General features: G+C 29.8%; 1 protein-coding gene across 5 annotated transcripts in view; it reads right to left on the bottom strand.

Moving 5' to 3' along the window:
* LOC142320527 (calpain-B-like) overlaps positions 1 to 23,448 on the bottom strand; it is a 250,197-nt gene that overhangs the window by 153,835 nt on the left and 72,914 nt on the right. The window lies entirely within an intron of this gene.

The raw sequence follows: 23,448 nt of genomic DNA, 5'->3' as shown, positions 1-23,448 counted from the left end.
CGTAAATGTAACTTATCTTATTAATGACTGTTTGTACTGCTCAACAAAGATCTAATTTTTTAAAGGATTTAACGTTTAATACGAAAATGATAATGATAAAACATCCTCATATATCAAACTATAACATTACAACTTTCTAAATAATAACCCCCCTTTTAATGAAACCAAAATTATAATTTAAATGAATGTAAAAAAAATAATAATCCGCTGATCTCCGTGGGGGAGTGGTAGCGTCTCAGCCTTTCATCCGGAGGTCCCGGGTTCAAATCCCGATCAGGCATAGCATTTTTCATACGTTACAAATAATTTCCATTTGGGCTAATGACCGTAGCAGTTAAACCCGCAGTCTCATAATATATATATATATATATATATATATATATATATATATATGAAAATTATATATTATATATATAATAGTCTTAAAACGTTTCGTTATAAAACAACAAATTTTTATGCATTAATATAGGATAAAAATAAGCGAATAAAAATAGTTGCAGGAAATGAAATATATAATTGACTAAGCTGAAATAGACCCGTATTTCATCGAGTAGCAGATTTTATTTACTATTCCCGAATGGAATCCGCAAATAAAATTTCAAAAATATTTTGTATGAAAACTGTTTAAGATTTTTCATTTTTATCCGCTGAATTATTTAAATAAAATAACTTATCCAAAACGTATAAATGACAAAATAATGTACCCAAAAAGTGAACGAATGGATATCATTAGAAACGGATCTTCTTGAAAGGTTGTAAGAATCACAGGAACAGGGGTTCACGATTTGGTTACTTGTTCTGATAACATGCGGGGATCTACACTCAAACGCTTAGATAAAAAAAAAAAAACAAAATCGACTACGTGTACTACCAATAAATATTTAATTTAAACCCTTATAATAAAAATTATTCATTACGTCTAAAATGTTCCAGGAACGTAGACAATACAGACATGTTCCACAAGCATTTAGTCGTTCCAGTATTGTAACGATCTTCTAGAAATATCCCTTTAGGATAACGTCAAACTTAAAGCTCATGCGCCCATTCGTCAAAGTTAAACTGCACACTATTTTTTAAGTATTACATTTGATAATATCAATATTTCTGACAGTAATAGACATTGCTGCTTCACTTACATTCCAGCGTCCGATTAAAAAAACAACGTATACGTAATCGAATTAATAAAAAATTGATTAATAAAGGAATTATTATTTATTTTAAATCATTAACCACTATGGTGGTTGGGGTTCAATTAACCAAACGTCTAAGAAATGGTCGGCCTGAGTCTGTACAAGACTACACCTAATTTATATGTCATACATATTATCCTCATCTCACTGGGCCATCGGGCGGGGGGTTGCTTATTGTTCACTAGTTCAACAGATTGTAACGTACACATTAAGAAAAAAATCATTAATAAATAATATTAATAAGCTAGTTACTCCATGTACGAAGTAAAGGAAGTATTGTGATCGCGAAAAATTTCGGTTTTCAGATTACAACGGAAATATCCATTTTGATCATCCCTGAATCCATTTTCACTAGTTTCGGCGTGACATCTGTACGAACGTATGTATGTGTATGTAAGTACGTACGTATGTGTCTCGCATAACTAAAAAACGATTAACGGTAGGATTTGGAAATTTTGGATTTAGGACTGTTCTAACATCTAGTTGTGCACCTCCCTTTTTGATTCCAATCGACTGAACCAAAAATGTCCAAAAAAAGGGCAAAATCAAAAAAATTTGGATTTTGGACTTTTTCTTAACTGCAGTAATAAACCCTCATTGAGAGCTTTTCAAGGATGAGTGGTACTTATTTTCATTGGTTCCAGAGGTATAGTCAAATGAAATTGTTTTTAATAAAATATTTGGATCTTAGAAGGGGAAGGCACATCGGTTCGAATCAGACTTCATCTCTTTCTTTTAATTTAAATATATTGATTTATTAATAGTAGTTTTCAATAATAAAAAAAATTTTTAAAAATCAAAGTTATTAATAAAATAAAGTTTTATGTACTTTTCATTTTTTTTAAAATGAGTATATGTAATTTAATAAGAATAAAAGGAAGTGGTGTTGCCCACAACAGATTTTTTTTAATCTGTAGTGAATTAAATAATAACAGAGCGTAAAAATCTTATGAAAGAAAAGCGGGAAATATGTATTTTTTCTTGCTTTTTCCTGTTCAGCCTCCGGGAATTACCATTCAGGTTATTACTTCTGAGGATGATATGTATGAGTGTAAATTAAGTGTAGTCTTGCACAGTCTCAGTTTGACCATTCCTGAGATGTGTGGTTAATTGGAACCCAACCACCAAAGAACACCGGTATACACGATCTAGTATTCAAATCCGTTACTGCTTTTACTAGGACTTGAACGCTGGAACTCTCGACTTCCAAATCAGCTGATTTGGGAAGACGCTTTCATCACTAGATCTACCTGAAGGGTGGGAAATATGTCCATGCTTACATTTGCTTACTAGAAGAGACGGAACTAAAACCAACAACAAAAAAGATGTTACGTAATCCTTGATAATATGATCCCAAATTTTCAACTTTTTCTGTGAAAGTTGTACAAAGTTCTATTTGCTTTAATTTTATCGCTTGAAGTTATTTTTTGTTAAAATTAATTCTGAACGTGTAAATTAGACAAATTTTTAAAGAAGAATTGGTTTTAATTTGTGCTCAAACTCTTTTTTTTTATTTTGTACATTATATCCCGAATGAATATAAATACCAAAAATCTAATTTTTAAAAGGCCTTAGCCCCAAAAAATTATTTCAAGTAATTATTAAAAATTTTCAAACTTTTGAAATTTATTTCAAGATTAAGAAGTATTGTTAAAATTTCAATCATGTAAATTGTAACGTATACTTAAAATAGGTACATTCTTTAACTTTTGTTAAAACAGATTACGTCATTAATGAAAATATGACACGACCAACAATAAATTGCTCACATAATTTTAATTATCTATATAATGCAAAAATAGCGGCATCTTAGAAGAATTAATTACATCAATCGTCTACCAACGAAATTAATGAAACAATAAAATGTTCTAAGTAACAAATATATCGAGAACAGTTATCCCGTCTGCGATAAAATTAACATTAAAATAATTTTTTTTTCTAATTTCACCCTCAGGAATCATATTACTACAGAATGTGATTTACTCAGCGACTCGAATATTACTGCACGAAAAATATCAAACCGCTCCCTCTTTAAGCTTTATTGGCTCACTCAATAATGGAGTTATCTGGCAACGTTTACACCTAAATTCTTCTGAAATATTAATAAAAAAAATTAGTAAAACAACCACTCAGATCAGCCCAGCTTTCGTAGGTCTTAAACGAATAGCGCGACATAAATACAATAATCAAACGGACATCTGATCTACTCGTATATATATAAAGCTACAATAACAAAGCTACTTATATGCAGGTGGAAGCTTTTAACAGAGTTCATTTGCTATCTTTTTCTTTTTTTTTTCTTCTGTTTAGCCTCCGGAACCACCGTCAGGATTACTTCAGAGGATGAATAAGGATGATATGTATGAGTGTTAAGTGAAGTATGAGTATGAAGTGAAGTGAAGTGAAGTGTTAAGTGAAGTGAGTCTTGTACAGTCTCACGTCGACCATTTCTGAGATGTGTGGTTAATTGAAACCCAACCACCAAAGAACACCGGTACCCACGATCTACTATTCAAATCCGTATAAAAGTAACTGCCTTTCCTAGGATTTGAACGTTGGAACTCTCGACTTCGAAATCAGCTGATTTGCGAAGACGCTTTCACCACTAGGCCAACTCGATGGGTTAACTACATGCCTAGATAGATCAAAGAAACCACCGGGTTGGTCTAGTGAATAAAGAATAAGAATAAGAAATAAATAGATAACAATCCAAAATACAAATAGGTAAAGTCAAATTCATGAGATTTTAATTTAAAATTAACAGCAAAAATAAAGAAAAATTATATTAAATTATGATATCTATAATGGGTCTGAATTCTGGTTTTCTATTTATCTACCTGTTATAAATCCTGACGATTATTTTAAACTCTGTCTTGTGTGTAAAATCTGTTTCGTATTAGTATTGACAATTATAATTATTTGCTGCTATTGACATTTAATATTATTATTGTTTACAGCTTTGATTATCTTATGTTTTTATGTTACGTATTACTTAATTGTTTGATTATTGTCGCTTATTATTATTACGATTATTATTATTACCATTGTCATTAATATTGATTTGACTTCTTTTAATTATGTTTTTAACTAATAAAAATGTAATTACATAAACATTCTAAATTATCACTCTCTCAATATCCTAACCGCGAACACACGACAATATTATACATAATTATTTCATTTATACATTATATTACTGAAAAATGTGTATTTCATAAAATCAGTAATATTCAAGGAATGTTTTTACAATAACTAAATCGCTTTATAGAATCACACTTTTGACATATTATCAGAATAAATGCTTTCCATTAAATCCAAAGAAATACTAGCCTATTTTGAACGTGTCTTTAATATCTTATTTTACGTTATATTAAGAAATACACTGTAATGCATTCGGTGCAGCTCCCTGCTAGCTTGTTACTTCTATTTCGGTACTGTTCCAGAATAACCTAAATTAAGGCGTCATTATGTCATACAAAAGTAAAGTTTATAATATCATGCCAGAAGCGTTATAACTTCTCCATAGGTTTCTTCTGCTACCTGCAATTTTACCGTATCGATAGAGTTATTTTAAAAAACGGGACGCCATCCTTGAATACGAAATAGTTACAAAAGGTTAGAACCATTCACTTATATTACTTTCTCTTTGGTTTTTATTTTATTTTCTCAATAAAAACATAGATAATGAATTGCAACGAGATAACATCACAAGTTCTTCTATTAGGCAAAGACAAGTTATTATAATGCGCTATTTCTCAACAGAAGGGGTTAATTAATTTGTTACTTTGCCTTTATTAGTTTCAGTATTTATTTTGCCTGTAACGATTAAAAAACATTACCATTATATAAATTGTTGTTAAGTGGAAATTTAATTTATACAAAAAACATTAGTTACAAGAGACACTATGTACAGTTATTTTTTCTGAGAATAATGATGTTCAGTAAACAAGGAGTACCTGCAGTAAACAGGATGTACAACACTTATTGGGTACTGAACATCTACAGCATTTCGGTGGGCTTGACATGACGATGTGTAACAATATGTTTGGTTTCGTGATGAAACCAGTTCACTCTTCGTTTTCTTTATTATGCCTGATATAACTGTTTTTTACGTGAGAACAGAAATGCCAGTTTCGGAAGTGGCTTACATCTCATGTCACTTTTTAACTATAATCTCCTTGACTTCAGTTGGCCTCCTAATCGTCTTCAACCTACTCGTATATGGTTGTTTTTTTTGTTTAACCTACGGGACCACCGTTAGGTATTGCTTCAGAAGATGATATGAATGATTTGTAGCATATGTGAAAATGCCAAGCGCCTTACCGGGATTCGAACCCGGGACCTCCAGATAAAAAGCCGAGACGCTACCACTCGCGCCACGGAGGCCCAGCTATTCGTATATGATTTGGTCCAACGTTTGTACACGATATGCTAACAGGTTTCAATTTTCAGAATTTACATTAAAAAAATCCGATGAGATTAATTTATTGTATAAATTAAAAAATAATGTTAACCTGAAGTAATCATTTCTACCTTAATTTCAACTTAAATATCTTTCATTTTTTAATAACTTTTATGACCAAAAACGTGAATTTTATTCGTTTAATTTTAACGAGGAAGCGAAAATGATAAACAGTCAGATTTTCACAAGAATTAAATCCATTACCGGCTGATTCCGAAGCCAGTATGCTGAGCAGTACAATGACATCATCTATTTATAAAAATTCTTTCGTGTGCGTTTTTCACTTATATGGTAAAATACTAGGTAAGTAGTTGTACTAAATTCACAAATCAACAGTTGTGAAAATGAAAACAAATTACAAAAGTTCTTAACTGGCCCTACTTGTAGGACTAGGAACAATTTAGTACCTTCAATATGTTTTATAAAATTATTTTTTTTTACCTTTTTGCAGATTATTAAAAAAGAAAAATATTTAACATTAGCTTCAAAACATCAATGGAAACAACTCTTATACTGCTGCAGGAATTTGGTATAAATACGATCAAAGGAATTGAGACCAGTGACGTTTTATCTATAAAAATCGATTGCAATATCGATTAGGAGAGATTAACGTGAAATCGAATAATATAAAAATTCCGAATAGTTTACAATCCGTTTTGAGATATTATTTATCCGATAACCATTTTAACTAAAACAAATATGTTTTTGCCCTAAAAAATATTTTTATCATCTATTTTCTTCTCACATTTTAAGAAGTTACGTCATTACTTCTATTTGAAACGAAATGACTTATGTTTAAACATTACTTAACAAAAACAATAAAACTTTTAACAAATAAACTTAATGGGTAACTAAGAATCATTTGATTAGTGAGTCATTATCTCAACTATTATTGAGTAATAATAATGATAATAATATATTATTAGTGAATCAATACTATTAATAATGGTAATTATTAATTATTGTAAATTTATCCATCAACACCTGAACTGCGTTATGTTAATATAAGTCTGATGTTAATATAAACTAAGAATAAGATAAACTATTTACAAAGCTCTAAAATTCATTTTATTACGCAAACCTAAAATAGTACGAAATAACTATTTCTAGTTCGCTGTTCAGTCTACGTGCTATCTGGGTTAAATACAATGAGAGCAGGACTAATTTGAGAAAGCGTTTGAAATTCAATTTACAAATCGAAAATTGCGGCAAAATTCTACTAATGATACATAATAGCGACTGAAATTAAATTTTATCACGATATTTTGAAAATGTATGTTTCACAACACCTTATATACTGATAGTTCTTGCGTTGCAGTAAAAAACTTGGGAATATCAAACCAAAATTCTAAAGAAACGTTTTTTAAAAATGTATTAATTTTATAAATCTCACTGATTTTCGCACGAGCACCAAAGGTGCAAGACTCGAAATTCAATCAATAAAGTTAGAAAGTCACAATGTTAATATAACCAAGATATTAAAATTCCGTCAATAAATCATTATTATGACAACACATCACTACGGAAAACTATAACTCAAATATTTTGGCTTTTTAAAACCTTCACACAATGTGAATATGAATATAAAATAATAATAATAATATAAATAAAATGTCACCTTCAAATATCCTCATTATAACAAAATAAAATTATTAAATTATTCACGTAGACGTACAAAACTACACAATTGAAAATGAAATAACTAAGTCAGGCGACCACAGATAGTGAGCGATGTGCAGAAATGATTGTTACTGACTATGAATCGACTTTGCATACTTTCCCGCCAAACTACTAAAAAAAAAAAAAAAAATAGAAAACTGAAATATAAGAAAATTAGACAGTGCTAGAAAAATGGAATAAATATAAAATAAATAAGATAGAATTTCTCACATATCGTAGATACCTTACATATCTTATGGGATGTAAGCTTTGATGGCAAGGATTTAGGGAATTCTAAGGATATAGCGACATTCGTAAATTAATTTTTACAAGCTGGAAGATATAAAGGAAAGAAGCAATATTTTATTAAATTAAAAGAGGAGGGAAGCAAATGTTTAATTTATTATTGGTAAATAATTATAGTCGAAAATCCAAGCCCACGGACTTTTATGTGCACTGATATAATTAAGATCTTTCCGACACCAGAATTTGAAGAACTTAAGTCCGAAAATTTATAAGATGAAATCAAAGAGTAATAGAAGTTATCAAAGGAGAAGGATTACGTTATAATGAATGGAACTTTAATGATGATACGGTTTCGTTTATAACAGTAGACGAAGTCGACAAAAAATTTGGTTATAAATAATTTTTGGCAAAGCCTTGTCATTTCAAAACGTTGTTTGACGTATATTTTAGAAGATATACATTTCCCCAAATTGGGAAAATTAACTTTAAGGTTAAAAAGTTATTAAATATTTAATAATATTAAGCTCCATCCACAGTTATCCCATTATTATACGATTTATATACGACAGTTATTTAAATTAAACAAAATAAACCGAGAAAAACGTTTTGTTGACTTTTATTTATTTATATCTACATATTCCAAGAAATAATGTGTAATTTATTGCTATGATAATAAACAATAAGAAACGCACAAATGAGCTCAATTTGCTACTGGTCACAGAATAGCTATCATCCGAAATAAAACGCAAGATAACTTGCGGACCACAATAATATTTAAATAATTATTATATAATAACATTTATATAATTCTATTTATGGCATCAAATAAGAATTAAAATGAACACAAAAACCATTCCTGCACAACTACAGCATTAAACAAAAAAAGATACAAATAGCAAGGGTTAGAATCCTTGACCTATACGTTACGGTTAGAATTAACTCCTTATTTAATAACATCCACGTCCTTGTCTGGATAATACAATCTAATGTTAATCCACCAGTATTAACTGTTCATATTCAGTAACGTAGAATAATTTTATTTTTTAAAACATTCATTCCATTACATCGTATTACGTTGCATATAGAATTATTTTCCACTCCATGAAAGAACCACAAAATTGAAATTGTTAGAACTGAAACACATCCTGATTGATACAGGATTTGAGGGGTTGCAATGATGGTAATCGTCTACCTTCCAAATTAACTACACTTAATGTTTTTAATCTCCACTTAAAAAAAATATAACAGATCGCTTAAGATTTGAAACTGTTGATCAAACCGAATGCAAATATGTATATTTTACAGTAAATTCTGATTTTTATCGAGATAGACTTTCTATACACCACTACTACCAAAATTTGGCCTATTGATGTCTTACCATAACTAAAACATTTCGTATCGATTTTATTTACACAGATTGAGCAAGAAGACTTTTGATATTTTGTTACCTTCTTTTAAAAGTATCATAAAATTTTTCATCATAATATCAAAATTCATCAAAATATCATAATATTTTTATGATACTTTTTCGGAATTTTAGAGCCAAAAATAAATTATAATTTGTATATTTAACATTAATTAGACGAGCTTAGCGTTGTTCGTACATCAACATACCCTGCACTCGGTTCGCTCGCTAATCTCGTCTAATTAACGTTAAATATACAAATTATATACAACAAAATAATATAGTAAAATAGGAAGTGGGGAGTTATCTTTGCAGCTGCGGCGTTCGAAGTCTAAACTCAAAAAGATCAGCAGGCAAAGGTGGTGCATAAACCCGATCTTTAAAGAAACTCCACAAGAAAAAATCTAGCGGGTTCAAATCTAGGGAGCGAGGTGACCAAGAAATTAGATCTTCACTACCAATCCACCGACCTGGGAATCGAGAATCAAGAAAATCTCGGATTTCTAAGCGGTAGTGAGGTGGTAGCCCTTCTTACTGACAGTGATGGCGTTCATCTTGGTCAAAATCGTGTATCAGAAATTACAACATTTTGAAGCATATCAATTTTTAACGATATAATTTACCACTACTTCTTGGAAGAACGGGCCGGGCAGTCTTTATTTGCTTAGGGCACAAAAAGAATTACTAAGGCTATCACGAATGTAATGCAAAGTTTAATGAGGATTTTCGCCACCCCATATTCGGCAGTTATAGGTGTTCACCTCCACTGATGTGAAACGCTGACTCATCACTAAAAATTACATTGTCTAAAAATGTATAGTTGTCTTCGATTCTATCCATCATTTCCACACAAAACTGCAGATGAGCAACTTTGTCGTCATCTTAATACGTTGAACCAAGATTAGTTTGCACGGCTTCAAGTGCAATCGTTTAAGTAATTCGCACCAAACGGTCGTTTGTGGAATGCCAGTCTCACGTGACGCACGTCGAGTTGATTCCTTCGGACTACGAGCAACGCTTTCTCCGAATTGTTCCACACAGCAGCTTCAGGGACGCGTGGGCGTCCTGGTGAATTTGCATGTTTAACAAAACAATCTGACTCTGCGAAGGTTTGGTGTCAAGAGTAAATGGTATGCCTACTAGAAGGCTCCCTACTGTATACTTTATGAAAATTACGTTGAACTGCAGTTGCTGACTGCAAACAGTAAAACCAAAACACACAACGAGCACGTTCCGCACAAATAAATATATCCATTTTTAAAAACATTGGTGACAGCGATGGTGGCCGAATTCAATGCTAATGAATTACGCGAGTCAAAATTTGATGTGCTTTGCTGTGAAATGAGATCTCAACCGAATCTGTTAGTTATCTAAATAAATTTGTATATGCTTTTAAATTGTGAAGTCCGTTTTGAATCACACAGTATAATGATTCGTGAAAAAAAAGGTGAAAAGATTTGGCTACGAAATTTCCGAAAAAGTATCTTTATTACTATGTTGATTAGGATTATCGCATTTTTACCTAAATACAAGACCATTTTATAACCCAGGCCTTTTTCATCTTGGCATAAAACCACGAATACTGTATCTACATTTTATAATAATTTTATTCAAATCGAATCAAAAAGCAGCTTTCTTGGAAAAGTTAAAATTAGGGTCATGTGATCATTATGATCTTATGATGGCAACCTTGCCACTCAGTCATCATGGAACAGTGGAACGGTCCTGCAGCGTGCTTAAGCCATAAAAATATTTTACAAAATTATCGATGGTTCGGAAGGTGCACAGAGGGAGTTCAAAAGTTACCCTAGGTCAAAATTAACATTCTTCAATACATATGAATTGTTATTATACGATGCTGAGCCTTGACAGACTGTGTTATTTCGGTAAACAGTTTTATACGTTCTAATTAAAAAGTGTGAAACTTCCTAAAAAAAATTAGCCAATAATAGTGTTAATAGTTTCATTCAAATTTAACATCTTAAAAATCAAATATTCTGTCTGTGTTGTATTTATACGGTTGCAGAGGCGTTTTAAGATTATTTGTGATCCTGAATAACATTTTATGCTTCTATTTTCGAGAACAACCTGCTATAGCTCGTGACCGGGAGGTAAATATGATAAAATTATAAACATTTATTTTGCAGAGTATTTGTATTTTGTGGAAGATATTTTTATTTTATTTAATATTAAAAAATAAGTAAAAATTATATTCAGTAATTACATAACAATACATAAAATAGATTACGTCAGGAATGAGCACAAATATCAGTCAACGGAAAAGAAAAGAAAATTACATCACTACTTACTCAAATGGATCGAGAGAAACTGTGACAAAAGTCTGATTAGACAGCATTCAAAATTGCACATTACTATAACTATAAAAAACAAAAATATGATGTTAAAGCTAATTTTAATAAGCAAAAAAAAATATATATATAAGGAATATAATCGGTGTTCTTCTAATAAAGTTACACATAGGGTTACTTGATAACATTGTGCTTACTTAAAATCGACAAAACAAGATTATTAAAATTTTTAATGTTGTTTTTGTACAATTTTTCAATGTTAATAAAAGTAAAAAAAATCCATGAACTAGCTTTACTATTCTCTTAATATATAACTCAGCAAAATTATAAAAATAACTTTTATCATTAAAATTTATAATCTTATTTTTCAATTAATCTGTATAGGAATAGTGACATATTGCTATATATAGCAATATAGGAATATTGCTAACAGTCAGTGCAAAAATATAGAAAAAACTTTACATTTATCGAAAATTTTAAAAATAAAAATATAGCACTTGGCACTTCATCAATTGAACTTTTAATTACGTTAGGTAATCTGTACTGTAATTTTAAGGCAAATAAAAGAGAAAATACAATGGAATGGTAAATAAAGAAATAAAGTACTGATTTCATGATGGGATTCTTTTACACAAATTTCAGGAAGAAATAAAAAACCATAAACTACAACCAACTAAAATGAAGAAATGACACTTGAGTAACAAAAATTTTCAAATACTCTTTTCAGAACTTATTTACAGCCAATGAGGGCGAGAGAACGTAGAAATAACAGCTAAAACAAATTGGTGCTTTGACAATTAAACGAGAGATTAGCCACGCAAAAAAAAACTTTTTAAAATAGCATAATAAATGTACCGTCCAATTGTACAGATTACAAAAATTCAAATATGAACTTACTAAAAATCATATTATTTATTGCGTAAATGGAACACGAAGAAAATTCACTACTAATAATAATTTTTTAAAAATAACAAAAAAACCATTTCAGACAAGACACGGATATAATTTTTTTTTTTTAATTCTCCATTATAAAGTTCAAATCTTTCCGCTTCCTCCATTTACAACAAACAATAAACAATTTCAGAATGAACATTAAGTCTGTACATATAGACTTTAATATTATTAAAATAATTCAGAATCACAAACTTAAAAATAAATAAACAATAGCTTTTTAATATTTTAACTTTTATTTATTTATTGTTAAAAACCGAAAACCAAAGAAATAATTAATGAATCGATAAGGAAAACTATTTACTTTTTTATGCAGCGGAAAATAACTTTTAGGAATTATACTATCTGAAAAATGGTTCAATAATGGATAATTAATAATGTCGATAACAAGGAACTATTACGGAATACAGCATAATTAAAGAAATACTAACTCTTATTACAACAAAAATAATTTTAGGATAAATTAACAAAAAAACATAAAGTTAAAAAAAAAGTTGTTTTGTTAGCGGCTGTTATATTACATTAAAATATTAAATATAGAAAAATATCATATTTATTAGATTATGTGTAGATACGTTTCTTTGTACGATTTTTATTATTTATTTTTCAATTATTATTAATTACAAACTTTATATGTAATGTTTGTAATTAACTCAAGGGCGAAAAGGAAAAAATGAAAACCTTATGGCAATTCCAAGCCATAAAGTTAATATTATTGTGATAAAATTAAAATACAAAACATGGCTGTAGGCACTAGATCATTAGTATGCTCCTTGAGATTTTTAAGAAATGATGCCACACCTATTAATGTCAAGCCGACTGGCGGCTGCTCTTACAAACGGCGATACACTTTCGATCAGTTAACGCAACTCAAACAGTAAAAATTAACCACAAGGGATTTAAGAAAAAAATTTCAAACAATTTCCAAAAGCAAAATAAACTGATAGATAACAAGTAATTATGTATATATATATATATATATATATATATATATATATATATATATATATACATATATAAATTCGGTAACGATAAACACCTTTTAATAGGTTTGAAGTACAATAACTTTGCTAATTAATTAAGAAGAATAAATTTTATTATCAATAAAAGCTGAGAAAATTGATGTAATAAAGTCTATGAAAACAAAAAGGATCAACTTTTATTATTACAAACAAAACAGAACATAACTTAACAGAAGAATTTTATTAATTTGTAAAAATTAAAAAAATAGCTAAAAAGTTGATTCTCATAGTTGTCATAAAATTGTGGTTACGCGTTAATAAAAAAGTTAGGCGGTTACGTTGTTTTTGACATAATTTTGAATGTTTTTAACTATTTTTGAGAATCAAATTAGGTAGTGTTTGTTTGTTGTACTCTAAACTGCACCTATATTTTTCCGATTGAATCTGAATTTAAAAAAGTGAAATTCCGTTTTGAATTCTTTGTTTTGAAAGTGCCGTGTATCTTCACTCGTGTAGAATATGCTGATATGATTTTTGTGTAAGTTTTTTCGATGAAAGTGCTCCAGCTGCGGTGGAAGTATACCGACGTAGGTATCCTGTAAGAATAGTTCCAAACCGTTAAGTAATATGTAGAATTTTTAATAATCTTTGTGAAAACGGTACAACTCCTAGCGCTTATATTTGATCTGAACGTCAACCGGTACGTGGTGATGAAAAAGAAAACAGATACAGTCAGATACAGTTCTGGGATCTGTTTTATATTCGATTTTTCAGGTAAAAAAAAAAACAAACCATCAAGTTTATCCAGACGCCTTAAAATTTCATTATGACCTCACTTCACCGGGGGAACTGAAATTCGGGCAAAATGTTTCGCTAGCCGTAACTAGATAACAAAATGACTCGAACTTACGTTTGTATGAACTTTATTCTTATTTCAAGCTCTAGAATCACTTCCCAAATTATTTTCCTTTCCTACTGGATCACTTTGTATATCCAAAGTGATATACACTTTGGATATCACGTTTTTAATAGTTACAAACGTGACTATAAAAGTTATATCATAGCTTTCAGTAACTTACGACTGTTTAGGGTTTAATTGTAATTTCTGTGTTTTAATTAGTACAAACTCGTAAGACGAGCAAAGCAAAAATTAATTTAAAAAGAATAAACGAACAAATTTAATAACAAAAAACATCGGCCTAAACTAAGAAATTTCAATACTGACACGGGTTTGACACGAAATTTTGCATTCTTAGAAAAAAGTATTTTGGAAATATGTAAGTAAGCCGATATCTTTGTAATCAGATGACTAATTTTATAATTACAAAAAAAATACGTTTAATTGCATTCAAAACCAAAGTAAGGAAGAAGGAAAACAGTAAAAAAAAATATATATCACTCTACCCAATTCATATACTCGTATTTTTAAGAAATAAGCAAATAACGCCCTACTTTTAAAAAATATCATCAACTAATCGATAAAATTCAGTAGGATTGTGGCTAACCAATTCATCAATTTATAAGTCATTATTTTAAATTAAAAAAGGTACGAAAATGACACGTTACTGTACAAAAATGTACGCAATCTAATTGTATAAATACTGTACGTTTCTCATAAGCATAAACTTGAAAAGGAAACATAAAAACAGATCGTAGTTTATTGTGGGTGTGGCCAAATCAGTATGGCACTAAATAATATAACAAAAAAAAAAAATAGGAAAAAATAGGAAATAACAGCACAATCTTTCATTATCAGATTAATGTTATCATAAATAAAATAAACAAGATTAAATACGACTTTAATAGTACAAATTTTCATTATCAATAATCTATAATTACTATCAGTTTCGTCATTATTCATTTCATTAAATGAAACCATTTATACATTTACAAAATAAATAAAAATATTTATATAATAAATACCAGATAAATGATAAATTAATATCAGATGGCAATATTAAACTTTTCTTAATATTTATAAAGGGTAATATGCTGGCACATTTAAAATAATATATATTAATATAAGATAATTATAACAAAAATTAAACAGTTAACTATTAATCATATTTATATTTTAAATGTTTTATGTGGCAACTACACAGTTCGGTTACCAAAGAAGGAAGGGAAAAATACTATACTATACTATACTATACTATACTATACTACCGATACAAAAGGTTGAATCGCTTATATCGCAAAAAGGTTCTCAAATTTCTTGCACGGTTGTACAACTGTATTTTATAATTGCTTATCGGACACGCTGGTACTATTTAATAGTTAAAAAATTCAATGATTTCGGCTCAATAACATAGTGCTGGTTTTCGATCCAAGGGCTACAGATTTGAAAAATCTAACCTGTAAAAAATTTATATAAAATAAAATGACATGATTTGCGCGATAAGAGCTGTCATCGAGCTCTTCAATCCGGAATAATTATCGATAGGGGGGTTATTATTTGCCGTTTACGAATAGGGCATGCTAATCTTACACATGGATACCTAATGATCAGACCTATGCACCCGTTCGCTAACAACTAACGATACACCATATCCTTGTAGACTGCGTGTGTTGCGGCATTGCGTCGGAAATTTAAATTAGGAGCTAACATCCAAGAAATTCTACGAAAAGGGTGCAATATGAGTATGTTATCGAATATCTTGTTGTTTCTTAAAGCCGGAAATCTATATTCGATCATTTAATATTCATTGTAATATGACTTTAGTATTTTATAATGAGATTTACTTTTGTCTATGTTATGCGGTTTGTTTGTTAATTTAATTTTTTCATTTTTCTGTCATTTAGTTTATATATCCGTTATACTTTTTGTTTTTCCTGTTTAGCCTCCGGTAATTACCGTTCAGATAATACTTCAGAGGATGATATGGACGAGTGCAAATGAAGTGTAGTCTTGTACAGTCTCAGTTCGACTATTCCTGAAATGTGTGGTTAATTGAAACCCAACCACCAAAGAACACCGATATCCACGATCTAATATTCAAATCCGTGTAAAAATAACTGATTTTACTAGGACTTGAACGCTGGAACTCTCGACTTCCAAATCAGCTGATTTTAGGAAGTCGGCGTTCCCAACTAGACCAATCCGGTGGGTATATCCGTTATACTTAGCGCATATGGTTGTAGAACTAGTTTATTTATTGTAGAATCATTGCTTCCGGGCGCTAATAACAAACCTTCATTGTACGCCCGAAATAAAAAATATACACGATTATAATAGTTACTATTCTTTTTAATCCACCGGGTTGGTCTAGTGGTGAACGCGTCTTCCCAAATCAGCTGATCTGGAAGTCGAGATTTCCAGCGTTCAAGTCGTAGTAAAGTCAGTTATTTTTTATACGGATTTGAATACTAGATCGTAGATGCCGGTGTTCTTTGGTAGTTGGGTTTCAATTAACCAACTGAGACTGGGTCGAACTGAGACTGTACAAGACAACATTTCATTTACACTCTCACATATCGTCCTCATTCATCCTCTGAAGTAATACCTGAACGGTAATTCCCGGAGGCTAAACAGGAAAAAGAAAGAAGTTACTCATCTTTAATTAATTCGAAATTTAGAGCGTAATACTGCAAGAGACCCTTGATTTCACCAACATACCTCCGACAAACATGGGCAGAAAATTTAGTTCAGTATGTTGTAATTTCGATTTCTTTATAAGTGCAAATGATTAAAGTGACACGAAATGCAGTCTGTATTAAAATAAATTACCGTGTTTAGAATCAAATAATTAAATTATGATAAAGAAACGCGACAATAATAAACGATCTTTGTTAATTTGGGAAACCTCGAATAAACCAGCAAAGATGAAAATCATTCTGCAATACAGTTACAATTAGTTCATATCGCATTTATAGTTACTTTTCGCTAGTATGTAAACAATCGCTAAAAGCTTTTTTGAATTGAGCTAATAATAATTTTTGGAAATTTTAGCCATAAATAAAAAGAATAAAATTCTTCTTTGTATTACAATTATTTTATTCTTTACTTAAAATACAAAAAAAAAATACTGTTAACACTCTTTGATTTGAAAAAATTGAGATTTCACTTAAAATCAATCATTTAATACTATTAAGCGTGATAAAAAAAAATACAATTTATCCCTAAATAAATTTATAATAAAGGAAATTTCATCTGATTAGGTGAAAAGCATTCGTCTCACGGTAGACGCGGTGGAGAGTCTTACAACGATCATAATTTTATAGAACTATGAAAGAATTAATCGAAAATAAGATTATAGCAATAACGACATTCCATCATAATTACTGAACAGTTTTAGAGAAAGTAGGACTGAATTAGCTGTACAAAAAATTAGCAAGTATAATATATGAAATTAAATGAAAAGAATGATCTGCGGCAGAAAGGATGATAAAGAGGTGATAAATATTAAAATTGAACAAAAGGCAAAATTTTGTTATTCAGGCATTCAAATTGCAAAGGATTGAACAAAGTAAAAACATGATCAAAAATTGTCTTGCATAAATCAGGACAACTTTTATGTAGAAAAGAAATAAGACGGTAACAACTTAGGTTTAAGAATTATAAAAAACATTCTTTATGGAGTAAGATGCTTTATGGCCGCGAGATTATGACGATAAAATAGTCATAAAAACACATAAAATATTCTTTTAACATGTTACAAAAGAATCTAAGAATTTATGCGAACTGACAAAATACCAAATATTTTAAAGAAGAATTGGATAAAAGAAGTTTATGGCAGATACTTATTAAAAAAAGGACGACGTTGTGGACCATAAGCATCCACCAATATTAACTTGGCTTTTGGACGTGCAAAAAATAATAACGGTAAATATATATTATTGTATGTATTAAACAGATAATTCTGAGAACGTCTTCGAGAAACCTTTTATCCTACACAATAGAAGGGCCTAAGTCATCTAACAATAATATGTCGAAACTACACAACGGCTGAGGATTGGACACACAAAGCTAACCCATGCCCATCTATTGGGTTCTCCTCAGCAGAACTGTGAGACGTACAATGTAAAATGATCCATAAACCACTTACTCATAGACTGCCCAATGTTCGAGTCCAATCGACAACTAAATCTGGGTTTAGATTTAAAGGGTTTACTCAACTGTAAGAAATACATCAAAAGACTGTTGCGGTTTCTCTGTGATAGTGGAATGAAGAAGTTCTAATCTGTTCATTCTTAGAAGGAGATAAGAAATACACAACCTGCAAGTGTGGAAGTGAGCGTGTATACAGCACACTATTATACGCGCCGAGCTGTTGTAACTACACCGCATGTTTATAAACAAAACATCGTTGTTTATCACTGACTTTAAAATAACAGTATAAATTCTCTTATGCCATACTTTTTTCCTGTTTTTGCCTCCGGTAATCGCCGTCAGGTATTACTTCAGAGGATGAATGAGGATAATATATATGAGTGAAGTGTAGTCTTGTACAGTCTCGCGTCTACTATTTCTGAGATGTGTGGTTAATTGAAACCCAACCACCAAAGAACACCAGTATCCGCGACTAGTATTCAAATCCGTATAAAAGTAACTGCCTTTTACTAGGATTTGAACGCTGGAACTCTCCACTTCGAAATCAGCTGATTTGCGAAGAAGCGTTCACCACAAGACCAACCCAGTGGGTTCTTATTCCATACTGGATATTTTTAATTTTTTTCTTTTAATAGCAGTTCTGTGGTTCAGTATTTTTTTTTTTTTTTTTTTTTGGTACGCGTGACTGTGTGTGTATATTCAGTTATTTGAGATTTGTATACTGTGCGATTATTACTGATTATTGTGAGATTTGGTGATGTGATTAGCCGGTATTTGTGTATATTTGAATAGTTTATCGATATGGCTGATAATTCAGGAAAATCTTTTAATAAACACAGAAAAGGGAACCATTTGCGAAGTGGTGAAAAAAATAGTTTTAAACGTATTCAATCAACTGCTGGAGAAAAATCCTACGTTGGTTAAAAAGATAGTGAAACTTACTTCTGAATTAACTGGTGTTAGTACTGTTAATAAATAGGAAAGGAAAGGTAGAAACTCCTGTTAAAAATAGAAAACGCGGAAAACCTGTGCTAGGAAAATGGGATGAATGTGACAAAAATGTAATAAGATTGACTGTACATAATCTCTTTTTTCGAAATGAAATACCAATCTTAAAACATTGCTGGCTGTGATAAACTGTGACAAGAGTTTACCAAAGATTGGAGACACACTAGTTTATACAAACTGCTGTTGAAATCCAAATTTAAAAAAAGGGTAACTGTTGATCGAGAAGAGATCAAAATTTGGCGGAATAATTATTTTAAAAATATAACAAATTATAGAAAAACGGGTAGAAATATATTTTATTTGGATGAGTCGTGGCTAAATGAAGGCCACACCACTTCAAGAATTTGGTGTGATATGACGGTTACATAGGTAAAAAAAGCATTTCTGTCAGGATTAAGCAGATGCCTGCAACCTCCAAAAAATAAAGGAAAGAAATTAATTGTGGTACATATTGGAATTGAAAATTGATTTTTAGAGGGGGATTACTCGTTTTTGAATCCGAAAAATCTGGAGACTACCACCATGACATGAGCGGAGATATTTTTAGGATGTGGTTTGAAAAAGTATGGTCGTCATTACCTGAAAATATAATGGACAATTCTCCTACCATAGTGTAAAACTGGAAAATATTCCAAACAGTTCATGGAGGAAACAAGAAATTGCTTTATGGCTCCAACCAAAAAATATCCACTTTGGAGAAAACAGTTTCAAAACACAACTCCTTGAAGATGTAAAACACAAACGTGACAAATTTAATAAATTTTTAATCTATGATTTGGCTGAAACGAAAGGTCATACGGCGTTGAGACTTCCCCATTATCTCTGTAATCTTAATCCGATTGAGTTAGTGCGGAGCCAAGTAAAAGGCTTTCTTGCCCGAAATAATAATACATATAAAATTAAAGACGTTAAAATCCTGCTTGAGAAAGGCGTGAACGAGGTATCAAGTGGAGGTATCAAGGCGTGATAAGTGGAAACAGTGCGTGAGGCACGTTACAGAAGAAGAAAAGAAGACTTAGATAATTTTCTAGATGTTGTGATTGAAGAACTAATAATTAATGTTAGGATGATTCGTCGTCAACGCCAACTTCTGGGATTGATGAAAAATCTGATGTAATAGAGCGATCCAGTGTTTGTCGGACACTGACAGAGAATAAGATAAACCCTTTTCTTAACGTTTCGAAGTGGTAAGGTTTTGTTCAAGTTATATATTTTACCTATTAAATTATTTTTAATAATATGGTAATTATTGTTTGATATATATTATTATTGTTTTCGTAGGTTTTATTATATTAAAAATTTTGTGACGAAACTATGGAAAAAAACAGATAATTTAAAATGTTGGAGGTAAGGTAGTTTAAAGCTACACATCAGCGTAGCATGTTGAGGAAACAAAAACAGCATTAAACCGGTCAAACGACTGATTATTTAAAAAAATATAGGTATTAATTTACGCGATATTTTCATAACTGAACGGTACTCAAAACCAGTCGAACATGAGAAAAATTTTAAACCTTCAATTAATTTTAAAAGGAAACCTGAAAAAAACACAACTACTTTTAAGCAAAATAATGAAAACAAATATGGAATGGAATAATTTTTTTTTATTTAAAAAAGTAACTGGGTTACAATACCCAAGATGATTGACAACGAAGAGACGATGGAAAAAATACCACAAATTAAAAACCTCTGTTTTCAAATACAAGCGAATTTTTTCGTGAACTTAACATTTTATTTAACTACTTATTTATCAATCTTTATAATAATCAAATAATTAATTTTATATTTCTTCTAAAAAAACAAGTTAAAAATATTTAGTTGCAAAATATTTTCAAATATGACTAAGTCTATCACAAAGAACAAAAACTGTACTCGAAGGATTATTTATTAAGACCGCCAAAATACATTACATTTGTTAGGAATGTATCAACCAAGGCAAACAACAATTCGAGACGGTCATTTGCGTGATAGTACCCAATAATCTATAGAATAGTACTCTAAACAAAGAATACGGACAGAATAAACACGAAAAAAGCATATAAACTAAACGAAACAAAAACTTGTTATCGTTGTAAGTACAAACAAAAAATATTTTCGAATAACCTTAAAACAGGCATTTCTACTTCACCATTAGGTAGTATCAATAAAAGTACAGACTCATCATTTTTTTTATCTATGTGGTTATTCCTTAGCGAATAAGACCGAAAAAGAAAAATATGAGTACATAAAAGACGTTTATCTGTATCTGGTAATCTCAACAACCTATTTTAAAGAACGTGCAAAGCAATGCCGTACATAAAAAAAGTAATCTTTAAAGAACAGAGTGAAACCGTCAGGCATTTACATAAATGTAAACTATTTTTTTATTTAACAACGTAGAAGGAGTAGAGTATACAAAGACCCCGCCCAAGCAGTCATATGTTAGTTTTACAACGTTAAATTAAAACAAGGTGGAAAAATAATCATTTGCTTTATAATTCACGAGGATTTCTAGAATATAAAAAAATATAAACAATTTCGTTAATAAGAAAAATTCGTTAAGTTAAAAAAAATAATTTTGTACATCAAACGTTTAACAATAATAAATCAGCGTTAATCTTGAAAATTACACCAAATTAAAAATTATTGTATTCAAATTTTTTTAAATGCTACACAAAATAATTTATTTATAATGTCGATCCTTAACACACAATGATAAAAAGTTAAAGCAAAAATTATTTCTAATCCATTTTAATAAAATTCTTATTTAACTAGTTTTTAAAGAGGTAAAGCTGAATTGGAATTTCAATGATTTATTAGGTATTTTTAAGCTAAATATAAGCTGTAAAATAAGATAGCCGAAGAATACAAAAGCTTTTTAAAAAAAACCCTTAGAAATATTAGCTCTATTGTTAGACAAGTAAACAATATTAAAATATGTATTTTATTTATTAAAAATAACAAAAAATTAATAATTTAACAAAGGTCACCTAAATTAAACAATAAAAGCGATTTTATTTTACATTAAACGTATCCTACTGATAAGAAAAAATGAAAAATACTTTTTTACATTTATCATATATTATTATTTCTTAAATACTTAATTTCTAATTTACTTTTGTTTTATATATATACCGAAGACGATTGTTTAACAATCAACATGGCCAGTTGTAGTTTTGGATTTTAAGTAACTTTTTTATGAACGATTTTCTTGTTTTCCATTTTATTTAAATAACCTATTAACACAGCTCTTTTTATTCTTTGTAGGGTATTTAATTACAAATTAGTTTTTAAGATGGGCAAATTTTTTTATTTACAGACCACAATGAGGCTAGTAAGGCAAATTAAAACTTAGATTAATTAACTTAAGAGATCCATTAGCGCTTACTCTGTTCAAAGTTTATAAATTCAATTTGAATATATTATTATTTATCAGCATACTACACGCACGCTTATGAATGAGGAAAATTTTACAATTGAATGGTACCATTTGAATATATAAATAAATAAGATAAAATAACAGACCAAAATCGATAAGAGGAATTAAACTATCAATAGTAACCTTTACAATAAAGTCACCTAAATTAAACATTAAAACCATTTTTTTTAACATTAAACGTATTTACTGATAATAAAAAAAGAAAAATAGATTTTTACATTTAAATAATATAATATATGCTACGAATATTATTACAAATAATAATTAAATAAATATTATTCATCATTCATTCCTTCATTCATACCGAAAAATAGATAAATTATTTTTTTCAGAAATGTCAAATACTCAAAAAGAAATCACAATATATTAAGTCAACCTGGCTACTTCTGCATAATTGTATACTAACATAACTGTGTATACAAATATCAATGCTGTGGTAAAGTAAAGCAGTAATGTCATTGTAAAAGCTAATAATAATCACAGTACTGCGCACGGGACTGACAGTAACATTGTAATTACAAACTTGTTATTGCGGCTGTTTTAAGACAATAAAAATTATTAAAAGCAATTCAAAGAATGGAAAACAACTTACAGTTTAACATAAAAGATATTCACGATTATGCTAGTTCTTTTCTCGTTCATGAGAATGATTTAAGAATCGAATTTCTGGAAGTTATAAGGCCTGGAATAAAAAAGACCTTTACTTGACAAAAGTAACACTAATACAATCGCAGATCTATGACAAATTTTAGATTGGAAAAATCGATAAAATTAAAAATGTGAATTTC

The sequence above is a fragment of the Lycorma delicatula genome, chromosome 2 (genome assembly GCF_047948215.1).
Source record: "Lycorma delicatula isolate Av1 chromosome 2, ASM4794821v1, whole genome shotgun sequence".
NCBI classification, from domain to species: domain Eukaryota; kingdom Metazoa; phylum Arthropoda; class Insecta; order Hemiptera; family Fulgoridae; genus Lycorma; species Lycorma delicatula.
Note: the sequence above shows the minus strand (reverse complement) of the source record. Positions and strands in the feature narration are given on the sequence as shown.